This window comes from Cinclus cinclus, chromosome 10 (assembly GCF_963662255.1).
Source record: "Cinclus cinclus chromosome 10, bCinCin1.1, whole genome shotgun sequence".
In the NCBI taxonomy this organism is placed as follows: domain Eukaryota; kingdom Metazoa; phylum Chordata; class Aves; order Passeriformes; family Cinclidae; genus Cinclus; species Cinclus cinclus.
This window is the reverse complement of record NC_085055.1, coordinates 9,265,117-9,284,683: the sequence shown is the minus strand read 5'-3', so window position 1 is coordinate 9,284,683 and position 19,567 is coordinate 9,265,117. Positions and strand designations below refer to the sequence as shown.

The 19,567-nt window shown below is 44.5% G+C and overlaps 1 protein-coding gene across 1 annotated transcript in view; it reads left to right on the top strand.

The window, feature by feature from the left end:
• DIS3L2 (DIS3 like 3'-5' exoribonuclease 2) overlaps positions 1-19,567 on the top strand; it is a 183,260-nt gene that overhangs the window by 121,017 nt on the left and 42,676 nt on the right. The gene's annotated exons all lie outside the window — the stretch shown is intronic.

Sequence of the window (19,567 nt, the reverse complement as noted above, 5' to 3'; positions counted from 1 at the left end):
CATGACAGTGTTGTTCATTATCATGGAGTTCAGATATTAGTGCACATTTCACTGGGAAAGGTTCATCCTCCACATTTCTTTCTGTGCTTGCAATATTCTTGTTTTCCACAGCTTTTGTAGCAGCTCTCTGTGCTGGGAAAATGGCTAAATGTTATCTAAGCTAATACTTGTAAGTGTTGGGTGTGTTTCAGAGGAAAAAATGCTAGTGAGGAGGTTTTCTGTCCGGGGTGATTTAAATAATCTTGTATCAGTAGTGGTATGTGTCATTTCTATTTTACAAGGAGATCCAGATATTTTAGGCTATTGCAGCAAAAAATACTTTCGCATGATATTCAGCTGCTCTGAGGTGGCTTCTGACAGTTTTTGTGGATAGGAGGTTCCAGTAATTTGTAGAACCCAGTGGTCTTCCTGAGCAGGAGTCAAAATAATCTCTTAATATAAGGAAGCTCCATTGTTTCATTTTGCAAAATGAGTGTGAGTCAACATAAGGATATTGCTGAGAAAGAAGCCAGGAGTGGTGTAAACAGGGCTATTGTATGTAAGACATATGTTGTAACCCTTCCATTTTACTCAGCATTGTAGTGTTGTCTCCAGTTGCAGGAAAGTCTAATTTTAGAGCAATCATAGCAGAGCAACAGGAGCAAGACGTGTCTGTAATCTCTGACCTTCCTCAACAGAGCACATGGCTTATTCTGGTGAAGCTGCTGCAAAGAGGAGGCAATGTGCTTTCCTCCATGTCTAAGATGCACAGAATGACAAATTTGTATCTTGAGTTTCAGCAGAAGAGTTTTTATTTTAGGGTACACCTTCTGCTGTAGGCAGTGTGGTGTCTGAGGCTATCTTTCCTACATCTGTTGTAGGAGATCTAGCAGGACTGGTTCAGCACATGTAAGTGAGCCTGGAGTAAGGGCATTTTCTTAATGTCCCACTAAATTAAATTTTTAATTATATTAAAATAATTTTTGGAAATCAGACTTTCACTTTGAAGATTTTTTAGACCTCTTCTGGAACAGAGACTTCCTTCTTTGAGATTTAGCATACAACGGCTAATAAACTGGGCCTTTGTTCCCCAGCACACCCTGAATGCTGGAGAAACATAAAAATCACAGCTTTTGCATGAGATCAACTGCCTGGGAAGCCTTGGAGGTATCTGGCTTGGGGAAAAGAGTCCATGGTGACTGGGAGCTGTGGCCCAGAAAGGTGCCCAGCTGCCTTCCACAAGCCACTGTTACAGTATAGTGCTGAGTGCTCACTGTGTGCCTCTGAGTTGAGTTACCTGTTATCAAACTAGCGTCAGGGGAAATATGTTTTAAACCAGCTGTGACATTTTCAATGGGAGGATTTGGCCTGGGAAACATCCTGTTCCAGTGATAGCCCATAAAAGATTAGCTGTGTTTTGTTTTGCTCTGTGCTCCTGGGAGGAGCCATTAAAGAGAACATATTGGAGCATCATTTGTGAGATTGGGATTAAAAGCCATGGCTAGGAGGACCAGAGGCAGTTGATTCCTGCTCAGCCTAGTTCCTAACCATCATGATAAACTGAGTTATATCTCACAAGTGGCACTTTACACTCTGCAGAATCTCTCTCCCCTGGCAAGAATGTCAAAGTAATGGTCTTTGAGAAGGAAGCATATTTTAGATCAAGGGACACTTTCACCATGCATAGTTGAGTCAAGTACTGCCCTGATAGCTTTATTTTGATAAATTACACCCTCCCCAGCCCTTGGAGAAAGTGGTTGCTCCAAGGCCTGAGTATGAACAATGTGTAAGGGACGGGTTTGTGGTCATGGCCAGTGGCATATGGCAGGACAAAGCAATCTGTGTCTTTTAATAGAAGGGGACAAATTCCTCTACTTTTGCTTCCCCAGTTCCCTGAGTTCCCATGGGCACAGCTGTGTGCCATGTCCCACTTCCAGCCCCAAGTGAGCAAGCAAGGGTGGGTCCAAATGGGAAACACACCTTTCTAATCACTGGACCTCTCACTGATTTCCCGTTGAGTAATGTAAATCCTGAACAATGGAAGACAAACTCCAGCAGGAAGCTTGGGGCAATGAATTATCGGATTCCAAATAAACATGTGAGTGAAGGAAACGATCATCTCACAGTCTTAAGGGAGGGGGTTGCTGGGCATGGATGACTCCTGTGCTTTTTTTTCCAAGGGATGTGAGCCCTCTTCCTATACATTGTGTTATGTTTGAGAGTTCTGTCACGGGGTAACTCCTGATTGAACAGTGATGACATTTTTTGCTTACTGCCATTTTTCAATGGGAAGTGTGTCCTGTGCTTCCTGGTGGTATTAAGAAAATCCTGGGGGAAAGAATCTCCCATCCTCCTTTGCCACTGGCTATGGTGGCCTTGGGCTGGTGCTCTCTCTGTTTGCCTCAGTCTTCTCTTTGGAATGATACTGATCTGTCCCATAGTATCCATGTGGTTTAGGATTTATTCCCCAAAACTATGAACGTTTCTCAGATGAAGCCATTCATGGGCATGTCTTTATAACAGCAGAAATATTGGCTGGTCAGGGAGCTCCTTGGACCTGACACAGGATGGCTTCAGTAGGATGCAGCAGTGTCAGTCTGGTCCTGCTAGGGTGAGAAGAATGTTAAGAATGTTTCCTCTTTGATTGTCACTGATGAATTTTTATGACCTGCTTGCCCACAGTTTTATCTTTTAGCAGCAATTTTAGAAGCAGAAATCTCCATAGCTCAACGGATGAAGAATATACATACATATATATATATTTTTTTTTTAATAACTTAGGAATTACATATCTGGGTCACACAGAAGACCATGAGACATTACAGAGATAATGCACAGTCTGGAAAGCTTAGGATTTGTAGGTTCAGTGTCAGTATATGTGTCTCTTGGGGCTGTGTAATTTTGAATTCCTGCTTTAGTTTAATCCTGGCCATGACTTTAACCTCCATACCTGTTACCCACTCTTTTCCCCCACTCCTGAATTCCCTTCATGCATCTACAGAGGTCTGGGAATTCTGCTGGGATTGCAGAGAATCCTGCTGCATTGGACCTTGGGTCTGAGGACCTTGTTTGCAACCAGAGCCACACATCTGCCATTCCGTAGGGATCCAGCTGTTCCTATAGGCCCCTTTTTTGGTGTTTTTTCCCTAAAATACGGTTTCCTGTGCTGATGCCAGCTTCCTAGTTCCAAAAAGGAGCTGAGCTTAGTTTTAAAGGTTTAAAGACTTTGCACCTTCAAACAGCTAAGAAGCTTACGAAACTTTGTCCACACAGACAGAGATTAATGTATTCTTTTTCTTCTCATTCAGAACTGCAGCTTTTAGGTGCAAAGGCAAGACGTCTTGTATGTGACTATGAAAAAATGTTCATGTATTTACAACATTGTCTTCCCCCCCAACACCTCCTTCCTGCACAGGCCTGTGAAATGCCACCCCTGTGCTGTCCTCTCACAGCTCCTGGTGTACTCAGTCCATAAATTGGAGCAGAGATCTGAGCTGGTTTAAAAAGCAAAGTGAGCACAACCCACAGCTTTCCTTTTTTTTTTTCCTGGCCAGGTTACTTTGAAGCTGGATCACTTCCCCAGCCCACAGCTTTTAGAAACACTAGCCAGAGAATCAGATAGAAACTTGCTTTCAACAAAAACCATCAAGTTTGCAGAAAAGCTCCTTAGCTCCAGCCTGCCTAGAGGAGACATGCTGATAAATGGTTTTCTTTTGGCCTCAGCAGTTTAGAAATGAATCACGAGGACAGATGCCTATGGGGAAGACAGGTTAAAAAGGATTTCTGTGCCTTTTTAAAATGAGAATACCCTGGGATGCTGATCTGTCTCTATGACAACTGTCTGTGAGCTGAGCGTTTCCTTTTGTTGTGCCTGTGATTCTACCTTTACCAGCACACTTACACCTGGGTGCTCAAAACATCAGTATTGACCAAAGTTCCTTGTGAGAACGACTCTAAGAGCATTTGCATTGTACAAGTTAATGGCGCAGACTTGTTTGCTAGAATAGGTTCTCTCCTTGTTTTCTGCAAAGCAGACATTCCAACTTTGCAGGTGTGTGAGAAAAGGGAAGGAGGAAAAGGACAAAAATAACAAAGATGAGAGTGTTACACAAATTTAATTGTTGAATTGGTAGTAGAAATGGTCTCACTACTGTTTGCTTCCAGCTTGTGTATGATCTTGTCATGTGAGCAAGGGTTGCTGTTCACTACGGGTCTGTATTGTTTTGAGTAGTAAAAATTCTATTGTTGTAGCTCTGTAGCACACTGGAGATCTGTGGTCTTGTCCCATGGTTGCTGGGTATAATGAAATCAGTGATCTTTAAGAGTAGCTTTGTTTATTTAAGACCAATGCTACTGCTAAAGGAAGAGAGCATTTAATGGAGATTCAGAAAAAATGGGGAAACAAGCTCAAAGGTCCCAAACACCAAGATATGTGCAGAATGCCAGCTCCAAACCACCCAAGTATGTGACATATGGGATTTAGTAGCTAGCTCTGTATAGTTTTTGAAGCCCTCAGAACCTAGTCTGCTTGCTTGATGCAAATGGCTTTGAGAAGTTGACTCAAGCCACTCACACATGGAAAGCGAGGAGGAGGAGGAGGAGGAAGGACGCTGCATGTGCAGGATGTCACATTGTGTGTTGGGAAATTCTGGTTTTGGTTGTGGCTGGTGGGATAGGACAGAAACATGTATTTTTTACAGTCATCCTTGCTAATGCTGTTTAATTGTAAATCTCAAGAACCACAAATTAATTACTCTCATTATTAAAATGTTCTGATATGAGCAACTGCTGGGAATAATTGTGGGAAATTGTTTTGTCATATTTCCTGCCTCATATCTGTATAGTAAGTATTCACGTCTTTTATTCTTGCTTTGTGAAAGTAATAAATATTTCTACTCTGGTTAAAAGGTCATTGTGTGCAAAATACAGTTACATAGTATACGAATGGAAGACTTAGGGTTGGAAGAGGTATTTAGGTAGGACAGAAAAGGGCTGTAATGTTGCACAGACTTCAGTCTGATGTGTTTCCTTTAATAGCATGTTCTGAGTTTATGTCTTAAAATGCTGTTGGGGCAAAAAGGTTCATCCTGGCGTGACTATTCCCTGGAGGGATCCTTAGGTTTCTGTCCAAGACTGCTGTATGTGCTACCCCTGCACGCTGAGTGCATGGACTATTCAAGGAAGGAGTAAATGGCTTTGCTCCAGCTCCTGACTGGAGCAGGGGCTGCATCTCATGGTCAGTCTCAAAAAGAAAGTTGTGGTGCTCATTGCATAGCATGTGACGTTGGCACCAAATTCATCTCAGATTTGTTTCCATCAGGGTAGGTTGAGGCACACATATCTGCCTGGGCACTTGGCTTTGGCACAAGAGAGAATCCAAAAGGCCCATTCCAAAAGCCTGGAAACTCCTATGATACCTCCCTAAGGAGGCTGTTTCAGCAACAGTGCATGAGCATGACAGCAGAGGCAGGGTGGGCAGTATGTACGGGGCTGTGAGATAAATGGAAACTCAGACTGACAAGGAGCTTTCACTATTCACTTCCTATCACAATTCCACCATTGTCTGCTCCTTCTCTTTGATGTCTTTAAAGAGACATCACTGAAACTCAGAATGGGGACAGCAGGTGCTATACAATCATTATGGACAGTTGCTTATTCTGTGTAATACATAAGGCAGCTGGGGGAATGTTGGATGTACTTGGAGATTAATTTCCTTTGGGGATTTTATGTCTTTTGCATAGCCCCAGTTAATACATCAAAACGACCATCTGAGGCTGCAGCTTCTTCCTGGGGAATGCTTCTCTTCCCTGCAGGAATACCCAAGATGCCTGTGCAAAGGAGGGTCAGAAAAGCAGGGAGGATATTCAGCATATCTTCTCTGCAGTACCACAGAGGAATATGGTGCTTGGCAGGAAAATATGAGATGTCACCACTGTGGTCAGGAGCAGCTACGGCTTAGGTCAGGAAGTTTGCACACATGCTGAGGATCCACATGGGACAGAGGTGCTATGGGATCATGTTATAGAGGGGATGCATGTTGGCTGGGCATCTCTCTGCTTGCATGGAGATGTTTGCATTGCCAGGAGGTTTTAAAATAATTTGATTAAATTAGGATTTTGAGCAGAAAGCTCTCTGAATCTAGTCTTTTGCCCTGGGATTTTAATGAAGTCTTCCCAGGGGTGTGAGTAGGATTGATGTCCTTGCACATGTCCCGCTGTTCCCCGATCGTTCTTTTAGAGCCGAGCAGCTGTGTCCCAGCAGGAGCAGGTGGCGAAGTGGTCGAGCTGGCTCGGGCAGGAGGGGAGAGTTGGATGCTGGAGCACAGGGCTCGGCTGTGGAGCATTGTGCTGGGAGCCACTGCAGCCAGATGTCTGGGCAAACACAGCCAGGAAGGAGCTCCCCACACAGTGGTGCTCTGGCATTAATTTACCATCAGTAATGCAAGAGTGGGTTATGACTTTGTTCTTCCTACAGAAAGTATTCCATCTACTAGCTCAGATATTCAAGACCTCCGGTGATGTACAAGTGATTTTCTTCTAAACAAACACAGTTTAACCCTCGAGTTTTATTAAATATATCACAGACGTGCAAGCTGAGAAACTTCTCAGTAAAAACAGGTATTTTGTTTTAACTTTGAGATGCTGTGTGACACAGCAGAAGTGTTAGTTGTTCTTTCACCTGCTGGCCTTAGAGCAAGTATCAGAGGGGAGGCTGGCTCCTTCCTTCAGATGATGGGAATGGTATGAAGACGTGAAGCAGTTGCCCAAGCTCACATGCTGAGTTGGTGGCAGAGCTGGAAGGGCTTTATCTGATTCCCTGCCAAATCCAGTGCCTTGGGCCAGTGCTGACCATTCTCTTAATCTCATGTTTATGACTGACAGCTGTTGAATAAGAACTGTTGCTTCATGGTTTCTGCTGTGTATTGCTAGCCCAGTTAAGGACGGGGTTTTTATCCTGGTTGCCCAGCAGATAACATTTCACAATTCAGAGCAGAGAAACAAGGAGGGCTGAACTGTGGCCAGCACATCTCTGCAGTGCAGAAGCAATTGGTGTGTTTCACAAATAACCTCTCTCCCCATTATTTTCAGTACTTGGGCTTTGCCTGTGTGTGCCAGGACCAAGCAAGTGGGCTGCTATCCCATGGAAGTCCCTCCTGCTTGCCTGGGGCAGAGTTGCAGTGGATAGTAAATTACTAGACCTTCCAAATTGCTTGGTGTTTTCTGTTGATTGAATCCAGTTGGTGATCAGCCATTTCAGAGCAGGGGTGAGCTGGCTGTCATCACATGCTGGCCTGCGAGCAAGGTGAAGGTGTTGGCAAACACTCCAAATTCACCCATGAAGTACGGATCTCTTGGTTCCATGTATTAGCTGCTCACAGATGGGTCTTGCCCTTGCCTTGTGATAGACAGCCTGGTGTCATCTGCTCATAGGGACCTCAGACAGTGCCAAGTAGCATGTCTAGGGGAAATAGAAGGCATCTGTGTTGGCTTAGTGTGGTGGAATGTGTCCCAAATGTGATGCTGATAGCTCAGGTGAACAGAGGATTCAATACTTAATCCAGCTGAGCAAGCTACTCACTGGCATTTTTGAAGTTGGTAGGGAGAGTAGTGGCTTCTCCTGGCTATACTGAAAAAGGTTCAGGATGGAAAAACTGGTTCTTAATGAAGCAGAAACAAACTGGTTCTTCAGTGTCTCTGAAAGCAAGACAAATAAAACCCAGGAAAACACATATTGTGTAGAGGTGCGTGTGGGGTGAGTGCTGGGAGGAAATTCTTATTTCACATTTTTTACTGAGGACACAATCCTTGTTCTGAGAGTCTTGCCCTCCACTTGATGGTGTTTTTTTTTTTTTTCCCTGGTGATGAACAGACGTCATCAGAAAGTCTCTTGTTCCAGATTCTGTTTATCATGTATTTGAACAAAGACCTGACAAGAGGTTTTTTTTTCAGGTATTAATTATAGTTGACTGCATGGCTAATCCATCTTCCTCTTTAGATGGAGTCACTGTGTGTTGATTGATACAACTGCAAATGTGATCAGTCTGCCATAGGTGAAGATGTAGCAGCTCTTTGTCAGAGCCATTTCAGTTTCACCCAACAGTATATAGAAGAAAGGCTAATTGTATAATGACAAAAGACAACATTTGGAAGGAGATGAAAGATTCTAAAATTACAGTTCTGTGATTTCTCATTTCAATTCCAAAGTGAGAAGGGAAAAAATTCATGGCCACAACTCATTTTATCGGGTGTTTCTGGGCATGATCACTCTTTCTGAGTCCTGAGATATTTTATCTTCTGTCATTTATAGCATACGGATACTGAAGTACAAAGAAGCTCAGAAAGCACCTGTGGTTTTCGTAGCCCTCTGAAATGAGACCACAGGAGCCTTAGCCAAGATTGCAGCAGCTGAGCTGAGGACAGAGCTGGTGTTGCCCCATCTGAGGAAACCAGTGCCTGCTGAAGTCCACTTTTGGATTTATCTTTAAAAGTTCCAAGTCCAAGCTCACATCTTCTGAAATTATATGTCCTGTTAAAGTTTGCAGTGATTAATTTGGAGTACATTTTGTTGAGCAACCTCTTGGGTTTGTTTTGAAAGCAAGTGGCTTTGAACCTGTCTTGAGTAGTCTGGATCATTTATCTTGCCCTTTTCTGCATCTTCATGTGGTAACAGGGAAGTTGTTTAAGCAAACAAACATAATGCAGAGTATGGATTTCCCCTGAATATGGAATTGCATAAAATGGGAGCATGAAGCATGACATCTCAGATAAAGTTTTTGGTCCACGTTGCACTTGTTTCCTTAGGTGGGATTTAAGGAAGACCTCCTCCCTGAGTGTGCTCCTTCTTTGTGCAGCTCTGCATTCACTTGTGGGAGACACATTCCTTGTTGTTTCCTGCTTCCATCTTGAGGCACAAATACCCATCTCTCCCCAAAGATGTGTAATCACAAGTTATTGCATTGTCAACACATTTAACCGGCCAGCACTACTAAACTTTGCCCTCTGAAGGAATATTTCTATTTTGGATCTCATCTATCTTGCATTTGTGCTAATTAGTTACCTACCAAGCTGGCCACAAATTGCCCATCTGTGATGGGCTGCCATTAAATTTGTGGTCACTTGAAAACTAAGCAAGGGGCAGTGAGAAAGTAGCCTCAAGAGTTTATTGGACTCAAGTGGCATGAGGGAATTGAGACATCTGGAAGAAACCAGCCATGCAAAATCACTGTGGAGGGGTTTTTGTGGGTAATTCCTTTAACTGGGCTTGAAAAACTTGTTTCTGTCACAGAAATACCAACTACCCAAGTAGTCACTCTTGCTTGTTTTTTTTTTCTTTTTTTAAAAAAACCAGCCTAGCCTGAATACAGCAAAATTTAATGTCTGCCATCATTGACAGTTGAAGTAAACCTGCCCTGTCATGGGTTTGATCTGTCTGATCCTGCAGCATTGAGGAGCTGCAGAGCTGTCACTTATTGGGTGTCTCACGGTGATGCTGAAAAATCACAGTCCCGTGAGTCAGCAGGAGGTTTTGCATTAACTTTAGGGTTGTAGTTTCACCTCAATTTCAAGGTCTCTGTTTTAATCTCAAGACTGTCCTTGCTTTTCTGAGGAACAAACTCCTTGATCCAGCTTGCGCTTTTATTTCTGATTAGCATGTTAGAGTAGAACCTGACCTACAATACAGGGCAATAAAATGCTTAAATAGCTAAAATGAGATTTGAAAAAATGCATTTTATTACACGATTTCTCAGTCATTGATGTGTTTAGCAGGTATAGAAGACAAAATGAACTAAAACAGGCTTTGGCATTTCAGAAAGTGAGTCATTTTTTCTGTTGCATCATGTATAAACTTTTCCCTACTCGTGTATGTATGGTCAAAATTACTTTGAGGTTTTGAATTCTCACTTCAGCTCTCTGTTTTTTATTATTTCCAGACATTACTGAAAGTGAATGCTGTGCTCACATGGACTTGCTGTTTAGTTGTTGGGTTTGTTTCTTATTTTTTATAATAAGACAATGGCAAATATATAGGTGGTTAAATGAGTTGGGCAGTTGGTTTCTCGTGTTTAGGTAGGAGTAAAAGGTAGGTATATTGATGGATCCATAACTTTGTTCCAGGGGGAGCTGCTGACAACTATGCTTTACCCAGGGGGTCAGCCTTGAAATCCTTTGGCAGTGTGGTCATTTCTTTTCAGATTCTCAAGCATTTATAGAGGTTCCTTGAAATCAGTTTAAAGACCATGAGCATGGTGCTGTTGCAACCAGCTGAGATAGTAAACGTGTCGTTCCTTAAAAGAGTGCAAGAAAGTGCTCTGAGATTCTCCGTGCTGGAAGAATGCTACTGCTCAAAATCTCAGGAGTTCTGAGATAAAGACTAGAGCAGACAATGAGCACTGGGAGATGCCAGATAGAAATATGGTATCTGAATGGAGTTTCCATAGGCCAGGTCCAGCACAGAAGCTGGTTGGTCTCCACATGCCAGGACCAAAAAGATGATGTACTTTTTTCTTGGGATGAAGAAATCCAGCAGACAGTGTTGTGTCAAACCTGTCCTTGTATGCCCACTTCATAGGGAGAAATGGACACTGCTCAGGAGTGAAGTGGATGACCTTCTTTCTTCAGAGTTCACAGCTGCTACCTGCAGCCGAGCTCTGCAGGGGACAGAGGACTTGCCCCAACCCCAAGCAGTTGGACAAAGGAACATCACCTGGGCATCATCCCTTCAGCAAAATTGTCTGCAACTTACTTTAGACTCAGCACTGAGGATCAGTGGTTTTGCCACAAGTAGCTTTTGTCATAGTGATGACAAAGCCACAGGGATGGCTACAAAGCAGTTCAGAGGAGGAGGATTTACTGAAAAGAGCTTGAATGGCCAAGAAATGGGTGCTACCACAGGCTTTTCTCCCAACCCTCATTAATTTTCACTGTGAAAGAGGGAAGGGTTTGGAGAAGGGTTTTTTCGTTTGAAATAAAAAAACCTCAAAGCTTTCATGTACCTTTTGCCCCAAATGTTTTTAGAACTAGCATGCAGCTGCACAATCTGCCTTGTCTCGTTAGAAACTGGCTTGATCTTCAGTCTTGGCAGATTCCATGAGAGTCTAAGAGATCTATTAGAAGGATCAAAGGTGACTCTATGGTATGAGAGGGTAGGAATCTCCCAGCTTGTTGAATGTCAGCTGTGACAGTACAATGCCTGGCGTGTGTTGTGTTAAGGCTCTGCAGTTATGGCATGCTGAAAATGTAAAACTGGAAAGGGCTTTAGGAGATGATCCTTTCCTTTTCCTGGCAGTAGCAGGAGCTCAGCTGGTAGCAGTCCTGTTCTGTGTTTGTTACTGCTCTGTCACTGAGCCTTTGTAGCTGCTGCGACCTGCGTAGCCAGAACAAGTTGCTCTTGGGGTTGTCTCCATGACTTTCACCTCCAACCCTGCAGATACAAACTGTGTGAAAGAAGTTGCTGTTGGACCTGTCCCTCACATGTCCCCAGTTAGTCGTTGCCCAGAATCTGAAATGCTAAAAGCCTGCAGAAACCTTGCAGGGAACTCAGCTGTGTGCGCCAAGGTCCTCTGGGGTAGAGTTCAGCAGTCTGAAGGGCTCACCTGATTACAGCAAGGTTGTCATGCAGAGTGACTCACACGAGATTATCTTTGATGTCATGGAGTGTTTCTTCCCATTACTGTTGACAGGGCAGTTGGTCAGAGCATGATAATAATGTGGGTTTGATCCCCCTGTGGGCCGTTCACTTAAGAGTTGGACATGGTGATCCTTGTGGGTCCCTTCCAACTTGGAATATTCTTTAATCCTGTGACAACCTGATGACTGCAGTTGTGATGGGGCTGCAGTGCAGTGCCAGAGTGTGAGATGCCCTCTTGTGCAGTCTGGGCAGCACAGCTGTATGCTCCTATAGCTTGTGGCATCTCTGGGAGTGAGTGGCATGGCTGAGTCTACCAATGTGGGCAAAGACTAGCAGGGACTTTTGCTCTTCAGTTTAAAGTGAGGATTTCAGCTTTAGGTTGGGTGTATGGAAAGCAGCACGAGGTTTGTTTTACAGAATTAAAAAAAAAATAGTCTTTTCAGAAAGCAATTTGTTTCTGCTTTCTGTGAGCAAGGTTTCCAAACGGACTCGGTCAGTTCTGCAGTATGATCAACATGACTGGAAAAAAATATCAAGTGAAGTAACACAGTGGCTGTGGTAAACATGAACTGGGGCCTTGGAAGTAGCTAATGGCATACCACAAAACAGTCTCCTTTCACCCACCACGGACGGTGCCAGCAGCAAGCACTGCCAGTGCTGGCGTCTAGCAGAGGAAAGCATCTTTGGCTCCCTTTTGGATTTCATTACTCTTCCTGCACTCCCTCCTGCTCACAGCAAAAGCCTTTCCAGTTGTAAAGAAGTGAATTAACTGCCTTCGTGTCAGTGATGGATGAGGCGCTTTCTCCCCCTTCAAAGAGAGGAGCCGTCCCGGTGAATGCGGGACGGCGGAGTTGAAAAGTCCAAGCGGAACAGGGGAACCGTGTGGTGACCCAGCTGTCAGGCAGGACACCCTGGGGACAGCTCCCACCACTGCCCTGTGAGTGGGGAACAAAACCCACTCTCAGCACGCTCGCCCGGCATCAAGGCTCTTATTTTGTCTGTGCCCTGCTCTCAATAGACTTGGGCACATCCCTGAACGCACAGCAGCCGTTTGTGCGGGTTCAGGGAGCCTCAAAGGCTTTCACAGGGAGCTCCTGCAGGCTGCACAAAGCAGAGTTACCACGCTGGTACTGGGAGATCTCCTTTCAGGCGTCCATGGCTAATCATATTAAAGGTGACCTCGTGGGCAGCGCTCTCCATTGTTGCCATATGTTTTGTCCAGTGCTTGAATGATGTTGTGCATTGGAACGTATTCATGCATCGCCTAATTTAATCACCAGGCTTAATCCCTTCTCCTGTTCTACACCCTTAGAATTTACTGGCTCCTTTCTAGCCTCCCATGCATTGTCTGAGTCTCCTTCACAAGCTAATACTGATGCCTGGAGATTTTTTTTTTATTATTACTTATTTATTTATTTACTTTCTGAAAATATTTAAAAATATAATCTCAATGATAAGGCAAACAACCTCTCCAAAGGGAAAGCAAACGCAGTGGATGCTCTAGCAGACTGATCCTTCTTTCCTGTGATCTTTTCCTTCTTCTTTTCCATAGAGAAATTAGGGATTAGGCTCATGGGTTTTAAAAAAAATAAAAATACTACGAATGGAAAAAATACTGAGAAAGCAGTGTGTCTCCTTTTAATATTGTTGGAATAAATAACTATTTTTAAGAACTTGACTGTCTTTGTAAAATATGGTGTTGGTTTCTGCCTTTAAAACATACTGCTTTGGTATGGACAACTCCTATTCCAGGGCTGACTGAACAAAATAAACCCAACAAAGACTCAAGTCCATCAAGCTGGGGAACTGGATTTATGCAAGACTACTGTAGAACTCAGAGAGCTCTGCAAGAGCTGCTGTGCTCCACAACAGAAAAGCATTTCTAGGGAGCAAGCCTTTGCAGAATGTCATAGGAATAATTTCTAAATATTTTGGTAAGATTTCCCTGCTCCAGCTGATGCTGCCTTGTGGAGGGGCATGTTAAAAATGGGAATTTGAGATTCAGCTGTGTTGTGACTTGCTTTAGGTGTTGATAAGAGCAGTCCTGGCAAGGGAAGGCTGTGATGAGGTTTTAGGGTGGTACACAGTCAGGTTGCGTGTGTGCTGAACTCCCAAGGACTGGCAATGTTGCACTTGATGAGGCAGATTGTTAAATAAACAACCTCGTGCTTTGATTCAGCTCTTAGATTCTCCTGCTGTGCATACAGCATGCTGGTACCCACACCTCTGGACAGTGGAATACATCCCGGGTGTCGTTGAAACCTTAAACTAGATTGCACCTGAATGACAGCTTTGAGTTTCCCTCTGTGTGTGGGTGTGCACAGGCACATGTGAGATCCCTGCAGCCAGGTTCTCACACATGGGCTTGCTGATCTTCTCTGACTCTGCTATGTTTTAGCTTTGATGGGAGGAAGGAGGGATGATGTAAAAGGTTGTAGATTTGTGGCTGGTTTTAAAATAGCTTTAAAATATTATGTGTCTTAATTTTAAAGAAATGCAATACTGCTTGGAAACCACAGCTACTGAACATAAACCATGTTGAGCCCCTTATATATGTTTAGTCACAGTGCAGAACAGAGGGTTGTAACAGCCTGCTGAGCATTAGCAGCAAGAAGATTCCCTGATCCTATCCGCCCCCCCCACTCCAACCCAGGCATCCACAGCAGCATCACAGACTCTGACATCATTTGGCCCCACAAAAATGCTACAGAATTTGCCCCTTTTTAGTGTGAACCTTGCCAGAGCCCTTATTGAAGTGCCTGCATGCAGAATTAGCTTCTCTGCTGAAGTGCAGCTCTGTTGGAGCCAGAGGACAGCTGGCCATGGGTTACCTGGAAGGCAGGGTGCCTGTCCTGCTTCCAGGGGGTCTGGGCTTGCTGGGACAAGTCTCCTGGCCACTGTCCACTCCTGCTTCCTTCTTTTCCTGTGACAAAGGAGCCTGGAGCCTCTAGAAAAATGTGGGCAGGAGGAGGTCGCTGCCAGAAGAATTCAACCACGCCACAACCAATCCAGGGGAGCCCGACAGTTGTGCTAACAGAAGCAGCACTTGCTGTCCATGGGAATGGAGAAGGATGTCTTTGGAAAGCTTTGGATCTCCTATTCATGCACTGAGCAGCTGTGCTTAGACATGCCACGGGATTTTGGTGGTCAGGGAGAGGAGGTTGTGGCACATGTCCAACCTGTGCCCAGGGAGGAGGGTACCAGCACTGCCATGGTGGGATGTGGAGTAGTGTTCTGTGGCATGCAGCCTTAGGAGAAGGTGCTCTGCAGCTCTAAGTGTTTATGGCAGGAGATGTCTTCCCATCCCCGTGCTGTAACAGTGTCAGGGGGAAAAGGTTTGACCAAGGACACAGCGCAGCTGTCTGCAGTCCTGGTAGGATGTAACATGATGCAAGAAAGTCCAGGTTGTCCCCAGAGAATGAGCAAAGCTTGAGTCAGCAGCACTAGGTCTGGACTTCAGGACTGCCAGGTATTTCACAGCAGCACCCAAAGGGATGGGGGAGAATGGTGTGTATGTCAAAGTGAGATCAGTGTGATGTAATGAGGCTATTCTGCTCTTCATAGTCCCAATTTAATGGATTGCAGATATAACTAAACCTAGAAATACTGTTGTGATCGCTGTTGTTACCTGGTAGAGCTCTTACCATGTCAGCGCAAGGGTAGTTCATATTTTAATGGGTTTATCTCTTGTATGGAGAGTATTACAAGCATTCATCTGTCTTCCAGTGAGACTCTACGGAAATACCTCCAGGCATGAGGCAGTACCTGGAATTAATCTGTGCTCCTGAATTCTCACAGCTCCATTAGAGGCTTAGCAGGGGAAGCAGTTTGCATTAACAAACTTAAGAAAATAGGATTTGCTGTGTTTGATCTGCCCTCGGTTCCTTGTATCCTCCCAATAGCTATGACAAAGACTGAGCACATTACAGGAAGGTACAAAACAGTCATAGGGAAGACACAAAATAGACTGATTTGTAAAACATGCTGATATGTAAAACATATCAGCATCCTCCAGGGTTCATGGGTTGAGGGAAAGTTGTGCTATAGTCAGGTTCAGTAAAAGATACCAAACCTTTCTTCCTCCTGCCACATACCCAGACACATCTGCACCCACAGCTCTTACCTTGCCTTTCTCTTGACTTGAGCCATTTGAAGACAGCACAGTATCACATCCTCCTTCAGGTAGCCACTGCCATCTGCTCTGCTGCTGGCGTGAGGGTCTCAGAAACCATATGGTGCTTGGTGAAGGGATGTTTCCCCCCTCACTTTTCATCCAATGTTGCTGGTTTCCAAAGAAACTGCCTGTTGTGCACCACCTTGTTTCCCTTGTTGTGCTGTGTGCCTTAAGAGAGCTCTGCATCCATCAGGGGCTGGATCTCTCTTTGGGAGCTGCTGACTTCTGCAACATTGTCCTTTACTGACCACGGGCTCTCGCAAAGCACCAGGGCCAAGCATGAAGTTAAATTCAGGCTGCTTAAACCTGGGGTCAGTAAGTTAAGACATGTTTTCAAGCATGGCTGTCGGGTGTCTGAAATAATAGCAGTTTGGGATAATAACCTGTTACCTTGTAGTACTCTCTAATAACAGCATACCAAGCAGTGAGTTTAGAGAGGGTTTCTACTTAGTTGTGTCACTTTTCATCTAAAGCAAATGTGGAAAACACCAATTGCTTTTCTTTCAAGCTCTCATTTTGGGACAGAAATGCCTTGGGGACCTCTTTCTAATCAGGCTTTGTTTTTCTCTGTCAGATCAAGGACTGACATATGGCCTTCCACACCACCCAACCTATGAAAAGCTGGTATTGTTCCCACAAACCCCTCAGGTCCTGGCTGTGGCTGAACAATGGACCACAGGTGCCATGGCTGCGCAGAAATGCCCTTTCTTTGGCTTCTGGCACTGGTCAGCTTAGGGGAAATTTTATGTCAGTTGTACCCCCAAAGTTCCTCTCCTTGTTAATTGTGAGAAATATTTCCTTTTTTCATGTGGTTGCTTTTACTCATGTGGTTGGTCTATTTGCTCCAGGATTTTCAGAGCAGTGGATGTGTTTGCTTCTCTGCCAGCCCCTGGTGGATGAGCCAGGGATTCTGAGGCCCAGGATCTGTGTCAGTCCTGGATATCAGTGGGTGCTGCTGTCATTCTCTCCTCTAGGCTCTGCACCAATCGCAGGTGCCTGTGGGCTTTGGAACTGTAGTGTCAGCAATTCCATTTCCCACCTCTCTCCTCATGCAGCAGACCCAGGTCTTGCCTGTTCCTGTTCACACCAGTTACCAGTCCCTGTGCTGCTCCCTGGCCTCTGGCTGTTGGCTTCTGATCTCTCCTAGGGAATTTTAACCCTCTGATAAGTACATGAGATCTGAGTGCTGCCCTCCAGCCATCAACTTCTTCATGGACAGGGAAACTTTACTTGCCATCAATTCTCAGTTGTTTGAGAAGGGGCAGTCTTATCTCCCCAGTAGTCTCTGGGGTTGTTTCAAATTCCTGATGGCAATCTACCTTCTTACTAGAGTCTTGATCATCTTCTTCTTCCAAATTCCTGCTTTCCCAAGTTAATTTCCATATCTCCCAAGTCAAGAAGAGACCACTGGGGCTAGGCAGGTTGAAGTTGCTCCCCTGTTAACTGTTTACTGCTAAGCCTGTAGTCATCATCAGTTTTCAAAATGCAAGAATTTTCTGCAGCCCAAATTCTCTTGTCTCAGTTGAGGCTGGCAAAGCCCAGCTTGTGAGGGTTTTGTTGCTCCACAAGGTGAAATCAGTGAAACGGTTTTTTGTCAGAGCCTAGATGGGACTGGGATAAAAGAGCTGGGAATGCTTTAAAGGGAGGCTGGGAGACAAAGTCTGAGTAACAGAAAATGAAACAGCCAAGCAGTGAAACTTGGCATATGTCTTGTTAGTGTCACATTTTTTTAATGTGGCATTTCCTAGGGATGTTTTGCTTCAATTTTCAAGTTGGTGTATGTGTAGAAAATACTTTTAACTTCATTGACAGTTCCCTAGTGGTCTAGGGCATGCAGTGCAGTGTCACAATTTGTTAGCTTCTGAAGAAGGTATTTTTAATCCACAAATTTAAACTCTTCACAATTGTATAATCTGTATTTTAGTTTTGTGGTTTCCTAATCATGCATGTAGAGAATGAGCTCATCCAGTTTATAAAATGAGCGGAAGTATTCAGCTCTTCTTTCTAAATAAATCTGGATCCATTTATTTGTGGATTGTGTCCGAAACCTCCAATGCAGGCAAGTGTGAATGCTTAAAAATAAACTCATTTGCAGTTTATATTTTTGCCAAGTGAAAGTTGTCTCGTACCCTTTCTTTCTAGAAAGGCTCTTCAGCTTTGACTTGTAGCTGTGACATAAAAGCCAAGGGTGTGATGCCAGCCTTTTATTTTGGTGACAGCATCTGCCTGTCTTTGCAAAGGATCCAGCCACAGTTCTTCCTGGTTTTGCTGTGCTGCCCCACCACCCATAGCAAGTTTTGGGAGCCACTAGCCATCAATAGGGCAGCCCTTTTATGTGCCAGGGAAAATGTGCTGGTGAGTTCACTTCTGTGACAGGGAGACCCCCTCACTGCATCCCAGGGCTGATGTTTGGAGACTGAGGGCTGTTGCAGCCTGTGGGATAATTTAGTAATAGCTTATTGTGGCTTTGGGTCCCAGGCTGGGAACCTTTGGGTTTCCAGATTAATTTAAGGCGGAAGAGCTGTCTTCTCTCTTCCATCTGCCATGTCAGGAATTTACTGGCTTTTCCCTTATTTTATGCAGCTGTATAATGCAGGCAGCAGCTAAGTAAATGATAGGATTTTAAAATAAAATTAAGCAGAGGGATTCAGACCAGAGTAATAACCCAAATGTGTTTCAGCTCCTTCTCCCTGGCTGGATTGGGGTTTGATTTGACACTGTCCTTAGCCGCGTGCATGGATCTTGTAGCTTGTTAATGGAGGCAGTTTGCTGGCTAATGTGCTGAGGGCATGGGGCAGCAAGGACAGCTTCAGGAACCTCCTAGAGAATTTAAACCTTCACCTGGAAATTGTGCTCTTAGGGATGGGAGAAGGAGTCTCACTGAGGACGCAGTAGGTGTGATGTACCAGTTTAGGACCAGTTCATGACTTCCAACCAGTAGCAACAGCAGTCCCATAATCAGGTGCTGAGATTGGCCAAACATTTGTTGTCTTCAAAGCCAAAAGGAAAGGACTGCTCCAACACAGTGGGAGAGGTAACACATTGAGCTGATAGCAAGTTTCCTTGTCTTTCCTCTTTTTTCCACTGTAGGACTTTTAGTTTGTCCTTTATTACCCCCATCCTGTCCTTACCACATGTTCTTTATCCACTACCCAGGGTCTTTCTCCAGCAATTTTGAGCTGCAGCACAAATAGAAAAGCTCATGGAAGAAGTGCTTTGGTCTCCAGAGCAGCTTCTTTAAGTGAAAACACAGCTGTGAGGTTTGCAGTCTGTGCTGCTGTAAGGGCTCATCCAGCCAGCACAGCCAGCTCTGCTGCAGTGCTGCCAGCACGCAGGAATTGGGAAATCCATTGTGAACAAGATTGAGTTTGATGGCCTGCGTGGAGGCAGATGGATGTATTTTTAAGGGATGAGGTGCCAGAAAACTCTGTGATTACGTTACTGGAGCATGGCTCGTTTTTTGTGGTTTTAAAAGTGAGTGTCAGGACTTCAGGACTATTTCTTTTTTGGGTCAAAACTGAAGTTTGGGCGGGGCATAAAAACCTGCTTGATGACTAAGTTTATTCTTAAAAAGCTTTCTAGAGCTTGCTGGGGAGAGGAGCCTTTATTCCAACCCAGAGCAGATAGCGGTCTCTTTGGACTTCCATGCAAATGAGGTTAAAACTGATTAAGTGCCCAGGATGAAAAGAGGCCCTGCCTTTGCAGAGGCTGTTCCAATGTGATCTTTCGATCCAGTTCCCTGGTTTTTGTCTTGGAGGCTCGTATTCTGCCTCGCCTCCTTGCCCT